The 22,153-nt window shown below is 44.9% G+C and overlaps 1 protein-coding gene and 2 non-coding genes across 3 annotated transcripts in view; 2 read left to right on the forward strand and 1 right to left on the reverse strand.

Annotated features, from left to right (window-relative positions):
- Positions 1-22,153, forward strand: part of LOC138267084 (neurofilament medium polypeptide-like) — a 113,447-nt gene that overhangs the window by 81,773 nt on the left and 9,521 nt on the right. The gene's annotated exons all lie outside the window — the stretch shown is intronic.
- Positions 5,638-5,719, forward strand: TRNAS-GCU (transfer RNA serine (anticodon GCU)). The gene has a single exon. It is a non-coding gene; the product is annotated as a tRNA-Ser (tRNA).
- TRNAL-AAG (transfer RNA leucine (anticodon AAG)) lies at positions 16,862-16,943 on the reverse strand. Its single transcript has one exon. It is a non-coding gene; the product is annotated as a tRNA-Leu (tRNA).

Below are 22,153 nucleotides of genomic sequence, written 5' to 3' on the forward strand. Positions count from 1 at the left end.
GTTTAAAGCATGTCAATTACAATAGAAGTTGCTGAATTAACAGGTTTACAATAAAATGTACGAAAGGTAGAATCATTAGACCAATCTGCCGATCTTAGAATATCCTCCAATCTTGAACCAGCCCAAAAGGCTTTTGATGCCATGGCACCTCTAGCAGAATGGGCGCCAAATTTTGAAGTATCAATGCCCGCTAGAGACATTACCCATTTGACCCAACGAGCCAAGGTAGGAGAAGAGACCGGTTTATAAGGTTTCCTAAAGGAGATTAACAGTTGGGAAGCAGAAGATGTTCTAAGATCGGCCGTTTTTTTGTTCATAAACCTTTAAACAGTTTCCTACGCAGAGTTTTGGTTGATTTGGAAAAAAGGGATAAAACACAGAGGTAATATTGGTTTTGGTACGACGGGACACATTGAACAGAATACCGGACGGAGTGAATTGACGAGCCGAGATATCTAAGGCTCTTACATCTGACAAACGTTTTATAGAGACAAGACACAGCAACATTGTTAATTTGGCTGAAAGCATTTTCAGAGATAAGGAGTCATTATCTTGCCAAGAGATAAACATTTGAAGGACTAGGTTGACGTCCCATATGGTGGAGTATTTGGGAATTGGAGGATTGGAAAATTTCACTCCTTTTAATAGACGACAAATCATAGGATGTTCTTCTACTGATTTCCCGTTTATAAGAGGAAGATGTAGCGACAATGCTGATCTATATAGATTAATGGTTCTGTAAGATTTGCCTGCGCTAGCCTGAGAGGCAAGGAAATTAGCTATTAAGGTTAGATCTGTTGAAAAGTGATCGCATGATTTTCCCAGACACCAGCTAGACCAGATAGACCAAGCTGACTTGTATGCTTTGGAAGTGCCTGGAGCCCAGGAGCTGTTGATATAAGCTGAAGCTTCGAGTGAAATTCCTGGATAAGACGATGAAGACCTGAGACTTTCCAAGCGGATAGAAACAGGGTTTTGTTGACAATGAGATCGTGGGGAAGACCTTGAGGATTGAGAAGTAGTGAGGGAAAGGAGGGTAGCAGGACGGGAAAGTCGACGGCTAACTCCAGGAGAGTGGGAAACCATACTTGAGCTTGCCAGAACGGGACTATTAAGACTATAGTGGCTTTTTGTCGTCGGAGATGATTGAGGACTCTGTTTATCATTATGAACGGAGGGAATGCATAGTGCGTTGCAGGATGCCACTGTTGGAGAAAGGCATCGGTCGCTAACGCATGAGGGTCTGGTCTCCAGCTGAAGAAACGAGGTAGTTGAGTGTTCAGACGGGATGCAAACAGGTCTGTGTGGAAGGGACCCCATTTGTGATGGATAGAGTTGAAAACTGAAGAGTGAAGTTTCCAGTCGCTGTAATCTGAAAGGTGACGAGAAAACCAATCTGATACTGAGTTGAGAGAACCTGGTAAGTATTCTGCTTGAACTGAAATTTTTTCTGTGAAGGCAGAAATCCCAAAAGCTTTTTGCTAGTTCTGCTAGTGGTTTGGATTTAGTACCGCCAAGGTGATTTATATATCTTACCGCTGTAAGATTGTCCATACGAAGAAGTACGGAACAAGAAACTTTGTTTTTGGTGAAAGTCCTTATTGCAAAGGATCCTGCAAGCATCTCTAAATAATTGATGTGCAATGAAGACTCCTGTCGAGACCATGTGCCTCCAGTCGATACGTGACCACACCTTGCGCCCCAACCTGTTAGGCTTGCATCGGATTCTAACACAAGATCTGGGACTGAGGCAAAGATGGTCCTGCCGTTCCAGGCTTCGAGGTGATCCAGCCACCATTGGAGTCCTGTACGGGATTCGAGATCGAGGGGGATGAAATCTGAAATCTGAATAAGCAAGACCCTTGCGAAGATGACGAATTTTTAAACTCTGAAGAGCCCGATAGTGAAGAGGACCTGGAAAGATTGCTTGAATTGAAGAAGAAAGAAGACCTACAATTCTTGCAAGAGACCTGAGGGAGAGAGAAGTCTGCTGTAAAGATAGGGTTATCTCGGATTTGATGTGTTTTATTTTTGAGATCGGGAGTTGAAGGAGACCTTGAGGGGAATTGATCAGGAATCCTAAGAATTCCATCTCCTGTGAAGGGGTAAAAATTGACTTCTGCTGATTTACTAGAAAGCCTAGGTCTGAAAGAAGAGAGATGGTGTAAGCGAGTTGGGACTTCAGAATAGAAATGTCTTGATGCATTAGAAGAATATCGTCTAAGTATATTATTAATCTGAAACCTTGAGATCGAAGAAGAGCTTATGAAGGCTGAAGGAAGGGGAAATGCCGGTTGAATAGCCTGTTTTTGAAGGAGCTCTTGTATTTCTGCAGAGATTAAGTCTGACATTTCTTTTGAAAATTTGAGAGGGAGCAGTGGGAAGTTTTGATAGGGAATCTCGTAAAATTCTATTAAATAACCTTTGATTGTGTTGAGTACCCAGGGATCTGAGGTAATCTCTATCCATTTGTGGAGAAACAATTTTAGACGACCCCCTACAGAAGGATGGCCAGAAGGAAGGTTTACCTGAATTGTTGTAGGATCTGCGTTGGCTCCTCCCTCTGTATCCTCTGGAGTGCTGGGGATAGAACTGGGGACGAAAGTCTTGTTGCTGTTGTTGCTGGTAAGCAAATGATCCTCTGAAGCCTTGGTTTCTGGAAGGGCGGTCGGTGGAGCGGCTTCTGCCTCTACCGGCCCTGACAAAAACCCGAGAATTAAAAACCTTTTTAAGTGATTGTTGGGCTTTGTTAATTGAAGCAAAAGTGGTAACATATTTACTTAGTTCCTTGATGAAATTGTCCCCGAACAGTAAGCCATCGGCTTTAGCTCCTGGATCTTTAGGCGCCAAATTTGCAAGTTTAGGGTCCAGTTTAAGCAGAAGACCTTTACGGCGTTCATGCGTCATGGCTGAGTTGGCATTACCCAACAAGCAAAAAGCTCTCTGAATCCAGAGAGAGAGTTCTTCTGGGTCAATAGACTCATCATTGGTTCTAGCTGATTCAGCTAAATCAAAAATGCGGGATAACGGTCCGACCAGATCCAGTACTTTATCTTGACATAGAGCCCATGCTCTGTCCACCCCTTTGCGTGGGTCTTTGCCAAAGTTGGAGAAGAAAGTTAGGAGGGACGGGTCTAAGGCAGGGGTATCGGTAATGTGTAACGGGAGAGAAGGTCTGGGACATTCAGCTCGTAGTCTTGAACGAACTTGTTTGTCTAGAGGAAGTCGCAATTTAGCTTAAAATATATTTTGCTACATGATTGGAGGGAACCCATTCTGTAGAATTAGGATGGTGGATTAGCCCAGGGTCAAACATAAGGTTGCCGTCAGAATCTAAGAGGGGGCATGGGATTGGCTAGATGAAGTTAATTTTGATTTTTTAGGGAGAGGTCCGATCCAAAAATTAGAGTAGTTATCGTCCTCAATGTCTGACGAGGAGACATTAGAGTCAGCATCGTCGTCGATATCTTTAATATCCTCAATCACAATTTTTTGGGTCTTGGGGACATTTTTTGACTTACTTTTACATTTTTGACCCAAATTTTTATTCCCCTCCGAACTGGGAGGCCTTTGAGGGACTTTGTCCTCTATCCCGTGTGAGTTTGACTCACCAACCATAAGCGCAGACGAGTCGTTAGACTGACTTTGAGAAGCCTCCGGGGCTTTGCGCTTTCTGCTTTCCCCCGCAGAATGGGCCTTTTGTGATTGGGATAAACATGAGGACATAGTGCACTGAATTTGTTTGGAAATTTTATCCATAGAAGCAGAAACTGCTTTTTTAACAGAGGATTGAATGAAGTTATTTAAATTATAGGAGAAATCTTCTTCAGAATCTTCATTAGATTTGAAATAATCTGAGAAATCCATAGCTATGGAGAGTGAGAGAAAAAAGGTATTTAAAACGGTATTTAAAAGGATTAAATGTAAATAACAAGCTTAAAGATTAATGGAGTGTGACTCACCAAGAGAAAATCAGGGAAATCCTTGAAAAGAATAAATGCCGGTTCTTAGTGAACAGCCTAAGCTGTAATTGTTCTATAAACACGAGGGTAACTGAAAAAATCAATAAAGCTTTCAAGCTTTAACTTGTGGCTGAATAATGTTTCAAAGCAAGTCTAATTGAAAGTCAATAAGAGTTTTCAAGCTCTTGACTTGTGTCTGTAAAGTGGAGCGAAAAGAGGAAGTGAAACCAGCTGAAAAAATCAATAAAAGCTTTCAAAGCTTTTATCCAAGGCTCTCCGGAATGAAAGGAATGTAGTCCTCCTGAAGCCTGCTGCCAAATGGAGGTCGTGTCCGGCGTTCACGGCAGCGCGCCTCACGAGCAGAAATGACTGAAAGAAAATTAAGCGTTTACGCGCTAAACAATTCAACAAAACAGATACACGCTGGACACAATACAATAAATAGAATAATACGCTTATAAATAGAGATGGAAAATAATATATATATAAGGTAAAGACAAATATTATGAGGAGCAATGAAAGATATACTTATCTTGACTGCGAGCAGCAAGAAAAGAGGGCTGCCTGTAGTCAGGATAGGTATACCTTATGTGATGCACTGCATTGATTGGTCAACGTTCTTAGTTTCGTTATCCCATTGGTTGCTTGTTTGCAATCCTCTGGGATTGGTGCTTTTCCTCTTGGCTGCTATTTAAAATAAAGCAGAAAAAGAAAGCATAATAGGAGCCTCCGGTCTTGTCATAAAATTAAGTTTACTAGGAACTAACCAAGTCATGTCCTACTCCTCTTGTTAAGGCTCCCAAGCCTGTTGGTTCTGCAGGACATTGCCCTATCGTCATGACCCCTGGGCATTTACAGAGCCTCAGCAAATGAACTCTGGAGGCCTTGCTGGGGCGGCAGTTTCACACCCGTAACCTTTCACGTTCCGCAGAGGTCTCTATGCTATCACCATTTAAGCTATGCTAAAATGCAGTCTATTTCTATCCAGTTCAGAAAGCCAGTCCTATCACATTTTCCTTGTTGCTAAATTACTTGTTGGAATAGGTTAAATACAAATAGGGCACAAGGTGGCGGTTTTGTTCTCTGTCCCTCATAACCCTCCTCTCTGTTGCCTGCAACCCCAATTTGTGAATTCTTCAAAAACTTGTTTTTTAAAGATAACTTCTCATTGACAAAGTAAGTGACATCACTGCATCGCACTGACAAGGCGACCCACCTCATCTGCTCGAGGTGACACCCTTGGATCCAAGTGCACTTCCCCCTCCCCCAACCAAGAAGGCGTGTACTCGCTCACGCCCTCCGAACTTGTTAGCATGTACGATGCCATCAATCATGGAGGCCGCACGTTTTATTGGTGCGGTCTTTTGGGCAGGAGCATGCAGTCGTTCAAAGGCCGGAACATGCAGGCCGTGGGATAAGCGGCCGCTGTTCTACGGCTGTCAATCAAAGCTTGACATCAACATCCCAATCCTAGAGCGGGGTTTGGTGACGCCCGAGCTCTCTAAACGGAGCCACGCGATACCTGAGACTGCGTGAAGTGGCATTAGCTGTGCCATCTTCCTGTTGCAACAGGTGCGAGGAGAGGTTTATTAGACCCTATTGTACTGTTTCCCAAGGCGCAATTTCATTTCATTGGTCACTGCCAGAATCTGCATACAAAAGCTTGAATTAAGAGGACGAGGTGGCCGAGTGGTTAAGGCGATGGACTGCTAATCCATTGTGCTCTGCACGCGTGGGTTCGAATCCCACCTTCGTCGTTGTGTCTTTTAATTTCAAGTATTTTTGTTTTGAATCTCACAGTGGAAAGACACATTCATTTTTTACCAAGCAGAATTCAGAAAATGTACCAGTCCCATGCGAGAAGCACAACGACTTTTTATGCTGCCTCTTCTGGACAGGTCGCTTCCCAGCCTTCCACAACACTCATTTTACATCGATTGGGTCAGTCCTTTAAAAACAGTAAAGTGAAGGATACAGTTAATTCGCCAGATTTTTTTAAATAAAACGCAATAAAAAGCAAGTAAAAGGTAAGCAGTAAGAATAGCTTCCATTTTGAGTTGCAACTAAAATCTTTTTTTAAAAACCTGCTGCAGTGAAAAAAATTATAAACGTTTGCTGTCTGTCAACAATGCACGTATAAGTTACATACTTTACACTTTTATGATTCAGTGTACATTTGAGATGGAATGTACATTCGTGCTTTGTAATGCTCCACAGGAGGCTGAACGATACATTAAAAAGCCAACACCGACTAAAGCTTGCTATATATATATTTTAACATGCCAGACCTAATTAACTCTTTCTTCCCTACTATGTCAAAGACTGTCTTCAGGTATGGGCTTTAAGTAGAGAAATTACAGCTCTGCAATATTCCACGAAGTAAAAGGTGGGACGTTTTTAGCAATAGAAAGGTAGGAAGATGATAAAACAGAAGGGCAGATTAACTCTCTCTCTCTCTCTCTCTCTCTTTAAGAGAGAGAGAGAGAGAGATTTACACATTCCTGCCATAAACAGTTCCTGAATAAAAACATCCACATAACTTAGATGGATGTTTACACAAGGTTTCACGGAAGAGAATAAAACCATGAAAAAATGAGGAAGAGACCTAGGTGCATACAAAATCCAGTTTGTGCACGGCAATGCCTTTGGTAGATTTGGTCGTTCAGAAGGGCCACTCACTGTGGATTGTGACTAAAGATATCAGACATGAAGCAAGCATTTGGCAAATGATATTGGCAATGTCCATATAATAGTTAATGGTGGCACCATCACAATATTTAGGAGGTTTTTATTCAACGTTTGACAATAGCTATTCTGGACCAGGGCAAGGAAGGTGCAATTGACACCTTATAGTCAGCATTATGGGTGCTTGGCAAGCTGAAAAGTGAAAGCAGCTCACATGCTGAGGAATAGGTAGAGGGGCAATACACAATCTCGAAAATGGACAAAGTCCACGAGCCCAGGAATTGTTATTGACTCATAGGTTGGAACAGGAGACAGCGCAAAAGCTCAGGAAAGTGGCTTCTCTTGACTTAGAAAACAGAACAGTTTCCAAGGAAACCCTGGGCCTCAAAAGTACTGTTACATTCAATTAACAAGAGCATAAGTTCACAGAAAGGAGCATGGAGCTTGCTCTCATTTATTCAACTGGACATTTGGCATTTTTAACCGACAAGATCGCCTAATTACAGACTCATAATGCTTCTGCAGTGGCCGTATCTCCGAACCGAGATGACAAAAAGGTTGCCTGACATATATTGGGCCTAATATCATTTACAACAATATTGCCCCATTGAGTGTATATTTTCTCTTTTTAAATCCAGTGGGGTGATATGTTCTGAAGAAGTGTAATTTTGACGTTACCCCTATAAGCTACAAACGTAACTAGAGTTGTAATCAACATCATATATTCTGTGTGAATTAACATTATTAATGTATAGTGAAGCATCAAATGTATTAGTGGAGATGCGTTCACTGTAGGTATTAGAATTTCATATATACGTCTTACATGTGTGTTTTAATGTTTACCTTTACCATGATGGTTTGTAGTTCTCATTCACACATCTTCTGATGAATTGTATCTAGTGAAACACATTGTACATGTAATCATGACTCTTATTCATGTTTTGCATTTATTTTGATATAATGATTACATTTATAATTGAGTATTAAAAGTGCAATTAACCATTATTCACTAAGTTAGCCTAAGTATGCCTTCCATTTTAACATGAAGTGTAATTTTGCTGTGTTCTGCATGTTTCTTTCTTTGCAGGTGTACATTCATTATTCATTAGCTAGAGAACAAGTATTGTGTATCAGTGAAAGCCATGCCTGAGAAGGAAATCTTGGCAAAGAGTGGATGATTTAATGGACATGAAGAAACCTCCAATTCATATTATATCTGGTGTGAAGAGACTCAAGGGTAACTTGGTCGTTAGAGTTCCCTGGGATGGGAGACTTGCTCCATGTTGCAAGTTGCTCTGTGAAAACAAGAAATAATTGGAGCTTCTGAATGATATGACTAGAAATATGGTTGTGCCTGGAACTTTCCATCTTAAGTTAGCTTTCACCTTGTTTTAATTATGGCAGAATCCTTTAGACTTGGAGAGGAGCCCTTTTGCATTTTTGCCCTTACAGTGCATTGTTATATGCTAACACTGGTTTCTTTATTTCTAAAGACTTCTACTGAAATCTTTGCAATACTGACACCTGCCTTGCTCTGCCTCCAGACTCTTGAGACCTTATTCTTTTTAGCCTAAATTTAGCAAGATGTCCTTAATTTTGTTTCTTTTGAGAAGGAGCCGTCTGCATTCTCTCAGAGAGTATCAACTCATATTTCTTAGTTTCTGTATTGCTGTGACTGTAATCCTTACAGTGGATTGATAACTAATTTGTAAAATCAGTTATTGATTCCTGGTCCTTTTTGTGTGGCCAAATTAGCTTCGCAAAATTGTAAATTTGAAACTAAGTCGTTTGCCTCCCAGTGTACTGCGAGATCCAGAAGAAGACTGATCACCACTTCCATCCTTGCTGCTACAAAAAAATATTGGCACATTTGGTGCAGATTGTCTTTTATTAACTCCAGTGCGGTGATATGTTGTTAGGAGGTCTGTATAACACAATATTTTTCACTGGCAATATTTACGCTTGCGTATTCTACCGCCACTTCCTCTTGGGTGATAATTCCTCCAGTTTGCAGTTCTACACTAGCTCTTCCACTTCAAGATCGGGGTGTTCCATTTAAAGACAAGAAAAGTGGTCACCAAGATCCTGGCCTAAGCAAAGACCACACTGAATAGACAGCCTTGTATTTTTCTTATACTTAGACTAAATAATGGTTGAGATACCATACAAGGAAAAAGTGATCATAGGCATGAATTTAGTTTTCAAGAGTTTGACTGACTATGGATTTCACATCCACTACACCACACATTTTCTGGGATTCAGTGTAGTGGTTCACTTTTAATGGGAACCAGGATTAGCATGAACCAGGCTTATCATGTGCCTGGGTCGAATTTCTTCCATGAAAAAACACATGTGATTTTGCAGAAACATCTGCAAAGTGCTCAAAGAGTAAGAAGGCAACAACAAATGAAAACCACATGTTCATTGTGCTCTGCACTAAGCTGCACCTGAGTATACTATTTATTCATCTACTGCAACACTGAACCCTTGTGTCCATCGATTTTAAAGACTTATGCCAACATAGATTGCTTCTGTTATGGCTGGAGCTGATACTTCTAGTCTTACGTAGAAATACTTAGGTTGTTTTTTTTAGGTACCCTGGAACTAAATATTTGGTCAATGTGCCATCCCGAAAATCAGAAAACCAGTTGTACTGCAACCATTACACAAACCACTGAGCAGTATGTGAACGAGTTGTGTTTTAAGTACGACCAATGGACAATTAATGGAACCCCAAGCCCTCTTTCATTAAGTAATAATATACCAAAAAACATCAGAACACGAAGAGTACATTTTAAATGGTTATGTAAAAACTAAAATCCTAGTCTAGAGCACACAATATGCCACGGAGCAGGTAAGTGATTTCTTTTTTTTTTTAGGTCGAGCATTCGAGACCTCTTGTATATACTTTAGTATATACTTCTTTGTGGGCTCTCTGCTTTTTCACTGGTTTGTTTCAGTGTCTTTAAAAAATCCTTGCTTGTCAGTCCTTCCTCTTTGTCCCACCTTTCCACAGTTGTACACTCCCCTGGAGTGTGGCCCCAGTACTTGTACCCTTCCACTTGTGTCAATGTAGCATGTGCTTAGGGACTACTTTATTCCTAGGCTAATAGCGTTCGACCAGCGCGCTGGATGTTTTCAAGGTCTCCAGTCTGTTTCTGTTAACAGGGCTTTAAATCATGTTCTTCTCTGGTGCTGTGCATTCAAAGACCGAGGTCAAATGTTAGAGGCTGTTTTATGAGGGTGCCTGGTTCCACCCCCTTGCACCACAGTGCAAAGACAATCATTACCACAACTATGTTTACATCGATTTCCTTACGCGCTGCCAATGCATCGAGAAAATCACTACCATTACACAATATTTAATGTATATTCCCCCAATTTAAGATGGCCTCCTCACGTCATGTCCGATGACATCATTGACGGCAGGACAAGGCCGTCTCTATTCATTCGCCGTTGCTTGTTGGCCTCTGGATTCTAAATCTGGCTTTCAGATAAGGCAACAAATTCCTGGGTGTGGTGCATTCCCTGCAGAGGTCGACACCTTTCACAGAAAAAGACGGGTCACGTTTGCTCCATCTGTGCCTAAAACAAGCTTCTGTATGAGCTGGAGCCCGAAGTGCATTGTTGTGGGGCAGGTACTGTGCCGTTGTAGTCATGGCCCCGGTGTGTTCCTCTTTGCCAGCCCCAGGTAGAGGGCTCCGAGCTTTTCACTACTCTAAACTGACAAAGTTTTCCTTGCGCAAAACTACCATTTGCCAGGAGTAATATCCATTACCTGCAAAACAAATCACCAACACACGCAAAAGTCAAATAGGAGCGGGATGGGTTTAAACACGGCGCCCACCAACGAACGTACCCACATTTAATTTGTGCTATTTATTCCTTTAGAGTGCTTCTAGGCGGATATCTCATACAGCGCGCCCAACCCACACATTCGCTGCAGTAAAAAAGTATCCTCCTGCTGCTCCCAGGTTGCGGCCAAGAAAGGGTTTCTACTATAAAGTGAAAACGTATTTTATGATATCAGCGCACATTATACAATTTATGAACTCCTGGAAACCTGTCTTCTCAGTTCCCTTATAGGACCCCCACATGTCCGTTTAACACTTTATGAGGCAGACAGGTGCACAAGTGCAGTTTACCCTGCATCAGAATATCCTGTTTGATGCGTTGCCGGTGTTTCTTTCCGGGACTTGTGAAGGTTTCCGACAATGTAACCTGTGCTAACCTGCTAAGAACTCCAGAGCGACTCATGAAAAACTTGAGGTGAATCCGATAAGAGTGACCTCTGACCCCATGCTCTCTCACATCAACACTTACCTGTAGAGTCCAGCTGGACTTGTTCTAGTGTTTCTGCCAGCCACTCTGCTGAGGGCTGGTCTTACATGAGCACCCCACACCCACACAGGCGTCACCAGTCAGGTGACCCTGCCAATAAAAGGGGCCGTGCGCACATGCCTGGGGCCAGTTTAATAGTACCCTACCACCGTGTCTGCGTCACCTTACTTACCAGCATGAGGGCCTAGGGCCCCATATTACATTGGCGACGAGTGGGATCTGCAACCCCAAGTGGTTGCAGACATGAACCTACGACACAGCAATCGGTGGAGGAAGGAGGAGAAGTGAGGCCGTCGCAGCCCCAGCCCCATCAGTGCGAAAGAAGGGGGTGAGTGCTGCCAATCACAGCGTCCCGCAGCGCTGCCAAAACGGCTGCGGGTGCCGAAAATAAGTAAAGCACTGTGAGGCGCGCAGTGCTGTGTTCCCGGTGCCCCCCGAAGAAATTGTCCTGAGCCCGCCCTCCACCCCCAGAGTCAGATAGAGCGCTGCCCACAGGGCTGCGGGGTCCGTGCAGCACATGGGCAAAAAGCGTTCTTGCGCGCTGTGAAAAAGAGAAGAGAAAGTGCCAAAAATGGCCGGTGCCGGTCGCCCCCAGAAAAGAATGCGGTCAGCAGCGTGCAATCGGGCACCACGAATAAAGAAAACGACCGGGGGGGGCGTTTTCCCCTTTTTCCATTTAAAGTGGCGCTGTCGTGCGCCGTGAGGAGAAGTTGGCAAAGGGTGGCCTGGGCCGGTCGCCCCTTTTCTTTTTAATAATGGTGCACTTGTGCACCGAAGATTTGCCCAGGGCTGCCCCCACGCCCCAAAAATGCCGGCAAAACGGCCGCAGCACAAAGGACTGCTGCGGCCACCACGTGAGATCCGCAATGGTGCTGGCATGCACCACAAAAGAAATCAAAATGCCCAGGGGCTGCCCCCCCTTGTCCCTGCAGTAACTAAAGCAAGAGGAGCTCCCACGCACCACAAAACAAAAAAAAGAGGAATGAAAAGCGTCCAGGGCCGCCCCCCCATCCCAGAAATTCTGCATGTGCCCGCATGTCACCACGAGGCTGTACAAAAAAAAAAAAAAAAAGTATTTTTGAACTGCCCAGAGTGCCCCCCCTCCCCACGAGGCTGTGCTCTTGTTAAAAGAAAAGAAAAAAAAAGAAGACAGAAAAGTGGAAACAAAGGGAAAGTGCACTTACCTACATGCCTCCTCCAGACTGGTGAACTCTTCCTTCAGCATGGCTCCTCAGCATGGCTTCACCGGCCTATGTTTCAAAACAAACGAGGTAGGAGGAAAGACTGTCTTTCAACCTGGAAAAGAAGTGCACTACTGGCATCCAGTGGCCAAAGTTCGTACTGCACCCTATTCCTGTGTTAAAAGGAAAACAAGATTGGATGAAGGCAAGTCTACAGCAGCACTTTCAGAAAGTGACTGCTCCACACCAAGAGTGCGCCTGTGGACAGAAACGGCGCAGAAGACGGAAACGGCGAGGAAGAAGGAAGCGACGCGGGTGACGCTGCAAAAGGGAAGGAGAAGACTGCAGCTGTCCCAGCCAAGCTGCAACAATGAGAAATGGACGTAAGTGCCATGTGAGGCACGAAGAGCAGGCGCATGGCCTGCGTAGCCCCTGACGGCCGTCCACCGCCACCGCCGAAAGAACGCCACATGCCCCAGCAGTGATGGACATCACCGCAGGACAAGAAAGGGATATGCCAGGCGTTACCACAGGACGCCCAGAGAAAAAAAAAAGAGACTGTCACGTGCGCAGCGTGCACAGAGAGCTGCGCCAGAGAATGTGACGACATGGGTAAAAGTCCGTGAAGATGGCGAGAGTACCCGAGAGCGTGACGTAATGCACGGGACGAGAGGCCATGTCAGCTGACCACACAACGACGGAAGATGGCCACCGTTGGCCCATCAGTGAGCAGGTCATCTGAACTGACCGACCCTGCCAGAGCAGATGGCAGGAGTGAACGCCGCAACAGCGCAGCCTCGAGGTGCAAGAGTGGCGCCCTCGAGTGAAGAGAAGGAGGAAGAGAGCGAGGACCCTCCTGCCACAGAGAGATCCACCAAGAGGATCCGGGAACGGACCAGACCGGGAGAGGTCTGCCTGAAGAGCAGATCATGTCCTACCCGCAGGACTCAGCCTGTGAGAGGCTGCGACGAAGAGGAAGATGCACCAGCGAAGGTGCAGTGATAGGTCTGTGTGAAGCAGTATGAGACCTGTGACACGACGCCACACCGAGGACAAAGAGGAAGATGTACCAGCAGAGGTGCAGCGCAAGGTCCATGTGCCGCAACATGCGACCTGTGGCACGACGCCACACCAGGGAGAAGAGAAAGTGGCACAATGCCAACAAGAAATGAGGAGAGGAGTGTGACAGACCGGTCACACCACAGGTCAACTCCATCGCAGGTGTGAAAGTGGAAGGAAGTAGAGTGACACAACTGAGGACTTGTGTGAGCAGATGAGGAGGTACCCATCAGTACAAAACAGTCACCGGGGTGAGCAGACATCACTGAAGACAGCGATGCGGGTGGTCCCCCATGCTTCCCAGTGCGACCGTCCTGTCACCTGTCACCGGCTGCTTGGCTGTGATGGCATCCCTGACGCCGACTGCACAGGCCACACAAGATCCGCCGTGGCCACTACGTCCATCAAGTGGTCCTTCCGCCGACGAAGCCGCCGCCACCTGTTTGATCTGCAAAAGGATGAAAAACATCATCATCATCATCATCATGAGGTGCATCGCCCAATCATCAAAGGAGGAGCACAGCACCACCTGAGTGGAGACAGTCAGCAACAAGAACCGACGCTGACAAGGCATGTCTGGCAACGTAGAAACTTATCGTCTGAACACCTGCCATGAGCCCCGTGAACCAGACGCCTGCCGGTGTGAGCAGACCAGATCATTTGGACCATCCACCCTTGGGGTTGCACAAGACTAGGACGTGGCCCTGTTGGGAGTTTAGAGAGACTCCTTTGGCGTGGCCTACGTTGGCCCACACAGCCCACGCAGTCCCGCCGCAATCCAGGGACAAGGGCCTCCAACAAATTCCTGTGAGAGCGGAATCTCGCTGAGAGAGAATGCCTCTGAGACAGCTCCACGTCAGGCATCCGGAAGCACGGAGGTCTCATATCGAGAGACTGGTCACCTGAAGACTTTGCACTATGGCCAGAGCACCTGAATCAAGAGGGCTCGAGCAAGCGGACCCTGCATTCAACCACCCTTGTGGCTCCATGCGAGACTAGGATGTGGTCCTGTAGGCTGTTCATCTGAGACGTCTTTGCTGGGCCTTAGATAGGCAAGCACAGCCCACACAGTCCCGTGGAAGCCCGCAGAAGGGCCTCGAGGAGACTCCTGCTTGATGGAGGTCTGGCACGAGAGGGAAGACTGCTGCTGCTCTGCCGCTGGTTTCCCAGGTGCCCCAGGCCGTCACGTCATCTGCAGTCGTAGAAGGTAGACAATCTCCAGAGTCAGAATGCCGTCCAGAACTGTATACAGTGGACTCCCCACTGCTCCAGATGCACCCGCATCAGAAACTGTAAATAGACTTTGACCACATGAGCCCAGGCAGGACAGGATCGACAATATCCAGCGAACTGTGAGGTCGTGGACAAGCTACTGAAGTATCTGGACTTCATCCACACAGTGTTCGTGCCCAGCTGTACCTGGTTAAATTATGGACTTGTGCAGAGGTGTCCGGGTGCTCCCAGCTGCACCATGTCCACTGCAATTCTGCAGTCTGCCTTTTTGAGGCCGAGAGACTATTTGTGGTGCTTTGTTATTGTTTCTTTTACAGGTTGGACTTTTGTTTGGTTCCTCAATAAAGTTTGGGAGGGATGTAGAGTCCAGCTGGACTCGTTCTAGTGTTTCTGCCATCCACTCTGCTGAGGGCTGGTCTTACATGAGTACCCCACACCCACCCAGCACAGGCGTCACCAGTCAGGTGACCCTGCCAATAAAAGGGGCTGGGCGCATGTGCCTGAGGCCAGTTTAGTAGTACCCTACCACTGTGTCTGCGTCACCTTACTTACCAGCATGAGGGCCTAGGGCCCCATAATACACTTACCCACCGTTGAGAGATTCCTTAGAAACAACAGTGAGCTGGCAGGGGGTAAAAGAAGGGGAGGGCTCCCTAGCCAGGCACATGTTTGGCATTTTGCAGATATGAAGACATCTTTTAGATAAGGGTGTGCCACGCTCACCTGCATGTGTTAGGCCCAATCAGAGGTACATAAATGAAAAAGCGCAAATAATAAAAGCAACTGCCGCAAAACACACAGCGTTATTTGTGAGTGGTTTTGTGGGTATAAAAATATTGTAATTGTTTTTCTATAGCACTTACTACCTCCGACGAGGCGTACAAGCGCTTTTCAGCGTGCAGCACGAATTATTGTTTTGTATCGTATAGGAACATATTAGTATGCATCCCACCGCACAAAAAGCTTTACAAAGCATCGAAGATCCCATATATGCCCCATTAACATCTTATGTTTCTGCTACGTGAACACTGCAGCAGCACTATTTCTCCAAATTTGTATCTGAGAGTTAAGTTGTGTTTTAACGTTCACAACCTTCTTCTTTGTTTTATTTGTGCCACGAAGTGAGACTCCTCTGGGCTCTGTTTATCCAGTACTGATCTCAGAGCGTCGCAATGTTATTATTACTTGGGAACAGGCGTAAACAATGACGAGTCTTAATTTCAACAATAGTTTTGTAAAACATGTTCGGCATTAAAATATGCAGAGGAACAATAGCAAAAGTGATCTGTAAAGCAAAAGAAGTACCAAAAGAAAATCTAATTCCTTCCTTCTACCCTCCGCCTCCCTGCTGCAACCAGATATCAAGATGAAGCAAAATCTTGAAGCGCTTGCAGTTATATTTAAGTCTTGGCTCTCAGGGAGCTCATCTTCAGCTTAAAGCGAAGACAGACGAAGGCAGGGCCTAAGGCTGTCAATAGCTCGCTCCTTTCAGAACTGCACGTGAAAGGCTACAGCTGTCCTATTGCAGAGCCTCATGATGAAAGTTCACATCTGTGGGCCATCCCCAGTGCTTAACTTGGGAATGTTTGGCGACAGAGTATTTGTTTGACTTCATAGTCACTAGCAACCAAAAAAACACAGACCTGCTGATATACCCATTTGCGTGCATTGGGCTTTAGCCTACACTTACGTTCGTTTTAACTCTTCCTGCAGACTCATTAGACGTTCCAGATTCACATAAAGTGTGCGTTGTTGCCACAATTGTCAATTTCTCTACCTACAAGGGAAGGTGATTCATCAAAAAGTCGGGTCACTCTAGCTCAGAGTTACATAACCGCATGCTAGTGGATGTACGAGATTTACTGGGTAGGTAGCAAACGCATTACGTTTCCTCCAGTGGCTCAATCGTTTAGCGCGCGGTACATATAAAGCAGTACTTGCAATGAGCAATGCCGAGGTTGTGAGTTCGAACCTCGCCTGGAGCAAGCTGGTTCTTTTCAACACCAGAAGTCATTTTTTTGATCATTAATGAAAACCGTAAATCACGGGAAGTTGGTTTTGTGCCAATCGAACTCGTGTATTCTTTTATGCAAATTATTTTTTTCTAATATTTTTCTATGCAAACAGGACAGAACTTGGCAAACGGTTCCTTTTGAAAATGCCCCTCGTTCAAATATCTTCACGCAAAATGGACAAAGGTTTAGTAAGTTTTACAGCGAGTCCGATGGCCACGAGTCTCCATATTGGCTAATTGAGCAAGGAAATCCATTATTGTTTGTAATCAATTGTCTTCTTCAGGAATTGAAAGCACAATAGCGCAATATTTCCAGAAACGGAATAGTCTAGAAAAACGTAGATAATGGGAAACATTTCACGGAAGATGGGAAATAAGCAAACCCTTGGCAGCGGTGGGATTCGAACCCACGCCTCCGAGAAGACTGGAGCCTTAATCCAGCGCCTTAGACCGCTCGGCCACGCAACCATATGGAATAGGTGTTTGTAAGCACTCTGATACAGACAGGCAAGTGCCAATGATGGGCTGACGTCTGGGATTTTGTTACAGTGATAGGGGCGTCTCCTTCACTATAGGGAAGGAGCATCACCCCACTGGCTGAGCCACGAGCAGAAAAATAGAATGATAGTTTACTATCGTTTGACTTTTCTGCTTCTGGCACAGCCAGCAGTACAGGGAAGGGTGGGGCTGGGCCACAGAAGGTGGGAGGGGTTTGGAGGGAAGAGTACACCTACGTTCGCAGGTCTGTTTGGCCGGCAAAACACACCCGCCCGGCTGTGTTGAATAGTAGGGCTGGAGAAACTGCACAGACCCCAGGGCTGTGTCTGAGCGGAAGTCCGAGACGCTCAGACCAATCCTGGTGCTGCTTTCAAGCTAGCTTTTGCATGAAAGCAGCGCCAGGATTGCTGGGGAGCCTGTGCTGATATCCCAGCAGTGAATGCTGGGACACCAGAAGAGAAGCGTGAGGCAGCTGGGACGGCGGCAAGGTAGGTGCTTTAATTTTACCCTTCCCCATGAGTTATGCGGCTACTGCATTGGACTACTAAATACAAAAGATAAACTGATTGCATACCTGCCCTTTATACTGTAAGCCGCCATTCCAGCTTCTGTGTAAGTGCCCAAGTACGAGAGCTGAGTCCGTAAAAAAACCCATCAGCCTCAGCCACAACATTACATAAAACCGAGAGTAACTAGGGCAAAGGTAAATGAGAGCAGGGTCCACTTATTTTATTGGTGTGTGATACTGCAGCGCTTACCTCCCTTGGGACAAGGATAAATGGACAGTGTTCATAGTGCACCTTTAGCCCAGTCTTTGTTCCTCCTTCAATCTCTGTCGCCTCCCTCAAATTTCAAGGGCACAATTGGGCGGGTGTCAAGTGCATAATTCCAGCAGCTATAACTGCGCTGGCGATGATGGGGAATCCAAGGGAGTGGCTGGCAAGTTACACCATCCCTGCCAAGTACCATGCACCAGGCGTAAGTCTAGTGCATTTCCGGATGGTGGTCCGCATGACTGCACTGAAATGTAAAATGACCCATCATAGCACCTTCTCAGCTGTTAAGTGGAGCGAAATAGTGCAGCACCATCATGAGCTGCAGTGGCAGAGTGTGGTGCACACTGCTCCTGGCATGCTAAAGGGGGGCAGCTCAAGATCAGCTACAATGTATCAAAGTTGTATTATAACTGACTAAACTCACCCCCAGGCCTGACACACATGCATGTTATGGCCTAACTACTAAGACTGTGATGACGCAGAAAAAGAGGGTCCTATATATATTCACGCGTGTGTTGCATAATCGAACTATATAACCTAGTGTGATGTTAGTAAATGAAATAATGTACGAGGGAAAATGTGCCCTCAGAGTAGTTCGCCATCATTGTAATCGAGCTTTATTAATCACGAAGTATTGAAAACATAGTAATCTGTTATAATTGCGACTGTATGCCATGATTTCGTGTTTAAAACTGTTTGGCTTAGCTTAAATTTAGTAGAGGCTTTGGCCTAGTTGCCTGGCCTCAAATTCTAACTGCGTGGTTTTCACTGAACTAATGAAACATGTATTCTTGCTTGAAGTTGTATTTTTCCAGTAGAGATGAGTAATGCACTTATCTTCAAGGTTCTGTACCAGGCCGGTTTCATCCCCTTTGATACAAGGTCAGTCTCAGCAGGTGCGGACAATGGAGGTACAGATAGTTAAATAATTGGCAAACCATGTAACGATTTGTGTTCCAAGGCTCCAAGGACAGTCTATGCATAAATGAGAGCTAGTAAAAAGACATTTTTGATTGGTCAATTTGAAGCCAACCTATGAACCCTCCAATGGAGGAACCTGCAGAATTTGGAATGTTTCTTACTTAAACCTACTGAACAAAGAGAAGTCAGCCATTTTCCTCGATGCCAGCTTGAAGCCTGATGCCAGACTCCATTTTGGTCGACACCCTGATGCCCTCTTCTCTATCTGAGAGAAAGAGACTTTGAGAATTCTCACCCTAGAGACTTTAACTTTGATTTGCCCCTTCTTGCCCATGCGATAACTTTGCCCCATTCTCCTTGCCGCTGCAAGGAAACTTGCCCTTAACTTTGCCCCTTTTAACTTGCCCATGCTGATCGAACCGATACCTGAAGGACGAAGACATTCTTGAATGCTGTTTGTATTTGGTAAATATGAAAGGATAAATGTATTATGCATTGTGTTTTTCCTTTTAGGTACCAACTGCTATTTTGATAGAGCCCAAGCTAGGAGTTTTCCAAATTGGTGTTGATTAAATTCGTTTTGCATGAAGTCCCACATGCCAATGCTGATTAGAGGTTAGTTGAGGGTTTCATTCGATGCACCATGTTAAATTGAAATCTTGTTATGCTGACCAAATGTATGAAATCAGTCAAATACAACTAGTCTTATTAGTGATTTGCATTGCTGTAACTGAATGTATTATTGTTCAGATCTTGCGTAGATTGCGTTTCTTCCACTGTAATGGACAGCTAGTAATGTTCATATACATGTATCATTTGGTTTTGAGACAAATATATATCGTGTTGGCTTTGTTAATATAGAGAAATAAATTCACTAACTTTTAATAAACTGGTGTGGTTATTCATGACTGAAAGGTCATGGTGCGCCGAAATACCAACTGTTATTGATTTCTGATGTGCTATATCGATCTAATATAGAGTATTGATTACTGATTACTATAGTTATTGATTATTGATTTGAACGACTCGACTATTCTCGAATGAGGAGAGCCCGACTCGGTTAAAAGATTCACCGACCTCCAACGTGTCCAGATGCAGGTAATTTATAAGGGCTGGACGCGTTATCAGTAGATGGTAGCAGAGATTGATGGTTTAGCCCTTTGGGACCTCATTCGAACAATAGACAGATTCAAGTTAGAATTTTCTTTGATAAAACAAGTTGGAGAGATGATGATGCCCTAAGTCCCCAATGACTTTCCCGGGATCTCGGAGCTTGCGAATGGAGGACATGGAGGTGTGAGAATGGTTTCGGCGTTTCTAGTGATGGTATGAGTGAAGTTAGGGTTTTGCGCTTGCACAGCTTATTGCCGCAGATTAATTGAGAAGTTTGTGAGGATTAAGTTTAGGGGAGTGTGACTCCAAAGTGTGAGAGTAGGGAAGTCGTCGAACTTCATGTGCGTGTAGCGCTTTGTGCAAAAAAAATTGTCCACGTGGTTGTTGATGTTGAGACGGGCCCTGCGAGGTCAAGAGACTCCGGAGTATGTTGAAAAGTGTATGAGACACTTGTTTGATGTTGTGATCTGATCGGTTTAATAGGTTGATCGGGTGTGGTCAACGAGTCGGTATGAATATTGAGGAATGAGAGAAAATTTAGACTTCGAGATTTGACGAATTCTAAAGTGCACTAGAATAGTTCATTGATCAGTCGAGAGTAAAGTTTGCGGGTCAAATTTTGCTTGCGAAAGTGGGAAACCGAGAAAGATGGAATAACTGCCGAGGCTAGTGAAAAATCCCTAAGGTTTCTGAAGCGATTGTATTACCCTTCCTGTAGTAAACCGACAGATCTGTTTTCTTCTTTTTGGTTAGTGCTCGCGATATTGCAAAAGTTAGTTTATGAGTGAAGTTGAATGAAAGGAGGACAAGCCGTAGGACTTTGTCAGCTGCAGTGTGTGAGTGTGACGTCACTAGGAGCCGCGCTGGGATAGGTTGGTCAGTGAGAAGGGTCGCGCACGGATTGGACGCAGTCCAAGAAGGCGCAACTGGTAGGGGAAAGGCAAGCGAAGAGTATTCCGGGAATTTAAGTCACCTATTGATTACACATTTTTAAGAAAATAAGAGACGGAAAGATGAAATTTTTCAAGGCATTTAAGAGTGCCATGAGGGGAGATGCTTACATTAAGGCAAATGTAGGAGAAGAAACACCACCTGAGGGTTCACCAGCCTACATTGTCATTGAAGAAAAGGGAGTAGCACCATGTCTTTGGTTAAAACAATGGTGCAAATTAACAGAGAAGCATGGAAGTGTAGCGTTCCCGATACATGGAACATTTAACCTAAGGATTTTGGAAAATCTGAGATTTGCGCTATACGATATGAAAGTACCTCCAAGACCAGCGCAGTTTGAGGCACTAGCAATCTGGGAGCTGATGGCTAGAAACCAACAACAAAAGAAGTTCGAGACCAGAATAAGAAAACTAGAAAAGACACTAGCGGATGCTAGGTGGGATAGCACACAAAAGGTTTGGAGATCAGATGTATTGCAGGGGATTAAATTATTTCCGGCAATTGTTGAAGAAGAGGAGACAGAAGGAAGGAAAGCTACCCATAAGACAAACAGGGGTCAGTCCAGCGATAGAGAGAATAATAAGAACTCGAAAAGGGGGGAGAAGAGTCAGACGATGAGGATTTCATTATATAATTACTGAATGATCGCCCGCCACCATACGTGGAAAGTGAAAAAGGCTCGAGCATTAGTACTGCCCCTCCAGAACCAGTGCAGAGTAATGTAACACCAAATTTGAGAACATCTCAGAGGCCAGGTACTTCCGATATGCCTTTCTCACCACACATACCACAGATTCAGAGAATGTATCCTGACGTGCCTACCTTGAAGCCTGCTGAAAATTATCAGCCACAGGTTCAAAGGCGCTGTTGCGATGAGCACAACATGACCTCTGATTCAATGGCGCAGGGAGGACAGAGTTATCAGAGACCAATGTTGATTCAAGGAGAATCAACGCAGTTCTTGATGCCCCAAAAGCAGGCACAAGAAGGACCGAAGTATACTAGAGCAACAAAGAACCAGTTAGGTATACCGGCAATGATGAACCATAATGTAGGGATTAACATGCCACAGAGTTCAGGGAATGGGCAGAATCCAGACGCGATATCTCTGCCTATTACTGTAGGTCCACCAGTACCACTGTACATACAGGCAAATTCAAGCACATGCGACCAAGGGTTAATGGTACAGAGTGGGACAGGGAGAAGATGCATAGAAAACACTCTAGAAACAACTCCGATAGCGGCACTGCCAAATGGATCTGGGTCCTTGTCGGAATTTAGTCCAATTCCAATTTGTGCTCCGTCAACCGTGGTAAGGTCACAGCCACCACTATTAGTACCGTTAACATCCCAAACTGAAACATTACAGAAACCATCAGTAGCGGTTGATGTAACTGCTACGTTGATGGGACTGAACGC

Source organism: Pleurodeles waltl, chromosome 12, assembly GCF_031143425.1.
Source record: "Pleurodeles waltl isolate 20211129_DDA chromosome 12, aPleWal1.hap1.20221129, whole genome shotgun sequence".
In the NCBI taxonomy this organism is placed as follows: Eukaryota; Metazoa; Chordata; class Amphibia; order Caudata; family Salamandridae; genus Pleurodeles; species Pleurodeles waltl.